General features: G+C 31.9%; 1 non-coding gene across 1 annotated transcript; it reads left to right on the top strand.

Moving 5' to 3' along the window:
- The first annotated feature begins 1,887 nt into the window (after positions 1–1,887).
- On the top strand, positions 1,888–1,958 carry TRNAG-CCC. The gene has a single exon. It is a non-coding gene; the product is annotated as a tRNA-Gly (tRNA).
- Positions 1,959–2,880: the final 922 nt, after the last annotated feature.

The following is a 2,880-nucleotide window of genomic DNA, read 5'->3' on the forward strand; positions in this document are numbered from 1 at the left end:
ATAAAATAAATGATGGAAGGTTTACCAATTTTTAAAAATACCTTTCTATTTTTGTTATTTCCTTGCAAGTTCATTGCTCTTTGCTATATCATACACTCTTTTCATTTATGGTGGAAAATAATTGCTCAGAATAGTAATATCTATTGTATGATACCGGGCAACGCACGAGTAATATAACTAGTATATAATATTATATATACATATATATATATATATATATATATACAGTTTATTTGTTGATTGATTGGAGAAAATTTATTTTGCATGATCTATTTAATATTGAAAATTAATTCAATTTTTGCATTTTTTTATTTATGTGCATCAAGAAATGTGAATACGGTGCATTCTTGGGAATGTATTAAACTAAAAAATGTTAAAAGGGATATATGATACATTGGGATTTATAAAAATAATTGTAATATTTCATCAATTAACAAAATTAATATCCCACAATCATTAGATCAAAAATTTGAAATAGGAAGCTTGATGTAATAATTAAATCAAGATGTTTTAATATATATACATACTTTAAAAAAGATATATATGAAATTAAGTTTAGGATTATTTTTATCCCAATTAACCACATAGGAGTAAATCTTATATATGTTGACAGACATATAGACATGATAAAATTTTAAAAGAAAAAATTGACTAATTTCATTTATTTAAACCTTAAGGTTGAATCTTTTTAATGCTTTCCCTTATGAATACGTAATTGCATGGGTGTAAAACTTATATGTTGATAGATATATAGATATGTAAAAAAAATTAAAAAAATCAATTAACTATATTTTATTTATTAAATCCCAAGATCGAATCTTTCTTACCTATATAATATTATTGATTTTAAAATAAAAGTGAAGATTATATTAAAATAGCTTTTCATGTGTTTCCACTTTTGTAGTGGATCGATGCATCTGTTTGGATATTAATGAATGATCCTCATTAACGTTGAGCCAAAAAAAATTTATATATTTATTTTCTTTCAATATTCTATTTAGTTTTGCATTTAATGCATTATAAAATAAATAATTTATATTTTCCTTACAAATAGTATTTATTGAGGCATTGACTTTTTCTAACCTTATGTTATTTACACATTTATCTTTCTAACCTTGTTTATTCTCTTGTTGTGAAGTTTATATATAAATATATATATGTACATATGTGATGAAATTTTTAAAACTAATTGGCTATATTTTATTTGCCTAACCTATGTATTATTATTTAGTTTAAAATAAAATTATAGATCATATTAAAATAGTTTTTCATATATTTGTTTTCTTTCAATATTCCATTAAAATTACGCATTTAATGCATTACCTTTCTATCCCTATGATATTACAAAATTTACCGTTAAGACCCGATTTATTATTCTATTATCAAGTTTATATATATATATATATATATATATGATTGAAAAAGTTATTAAATCAGAAAGTAGGAAAGAAAAGGAACAAGAGGTAGCAAAAACCAGGGCGTCCCCTTGGCATCCTTCGCAGGAAGAGGCCGGATCTGGCCTCATAATCGCCATCCTGGCCTCTCATTGGTCAGCTCTGGGGCTCGACTACATAATGCAAGGGCAATGCCAGCTAGGTTGGCTAGCCAGGGTCGATGTGAAGTTCGCCTAGGGTGGCATGACTTATAGGGGAAGCACAGCGCAAACTTAGCCTGCAATACCCGTGGGCTATGAGGCCAAAATCTCACCGGAGAGGCCAGTCTGGATCATCACGAAGTTAAGTTAGGCTTCTTCATTCCACTCCATGCCTATGAAAACATGCATGCTTTCCTTTTTTTTCTGTTAAAACCTGCTTCATAGTACAGCTTCGGTTTGTACAAAATGACAAATGGCCTAAGGATTAAGGTGGCAACGGGATGCCACAAGAAGCGCATCTGGTGTAGTGGTATCATAGTACCCTCCCACGGTACTGACCAGGGTTCGATTCCCTGGATGCGCATGCTGAGTTTCAGTTTGTCTTTCTCCTTTTCTTTTTTTTTTTCTTTTTAAAAATTTGCTTTATAATATTATTTTACCATTGTTTTGTTAAATCCATGTGATTTTCCAGTATTAAGTCTGCTAATTAAAAATATCTAGAGAGAATGAATTTCAGGGTTAAGCTTTTCTTTTGGGTATTTTCTACATTTTCAGCCTAGTACAAAGAGGCGTTATTGATTTAAATGTTTCATTGAGTCAACCAATATTCTTTTGATACCCTGTAACTTAAAAGTACAATTAAGAAGAAGAAGAAGAAAGTGAAAGCTACTTACAGAAAGTGGATAGGCAAAGACACTAGATTTTTTCGTCAATAGCTCTGCATACTGTTGTGAAGATGCAGTATGGGGGAATCGATTGTGATCTCTGATCTCTGTCGATGCATTAGCAAGCGCCTCTACGAGTTTTGGACGTGGTGGACAGGAGTTTGTGGATTCGTAACTTTGTATATGGTGACACTATGGGTAACACTGAAAGCCCATTCGCTTGGTACCGCTCGGGATCAGTTGATAAACGGGGGGAGAGAAAAGAGAGATAGAGACCCCTGATGCAATCGGTGCTGGTGTGAAACATTATCCGTTTATGGTTTATGGTTGATCTCTTAGCCCAGTCTGGACTTGTCCAGGATGTCCGTTCATTGGTAAGGAATATGCCCTCTGAACGGACGACAACTATTTTGGGCAGCACTCTTACTGGCCTATCGGGCTCAGGGAAGCTTGGTTGGAATACAGATTATGATAAATAAATTAAAAAAAAAAAGTCCATGCACTTAGTAAAATAAATAGAAATTTTATATAGATAATAAAGGGACACGAATAATCCTATTAGGAGTAACGAGCCTGACATCTCTTGGTTGCTGATGAGGGCATGCATCACTACGCTACACT

The sequence above is a fragment of the Punica granatum genome, chromosome 6, assembly GCF_007655135.1.
Source record: "Punica granatum isolate Tunisia-2019 chromosome 6, ASM765513v2, whole genome shotgun sequence".
Classification (NCBI taxonomy): domain Eukaryota; kingdom Viridiplantae; phylum Streptophyta; class Magnoliopsida; order Myrtales; family Lythraceae; genus Punica; species Punica granatum.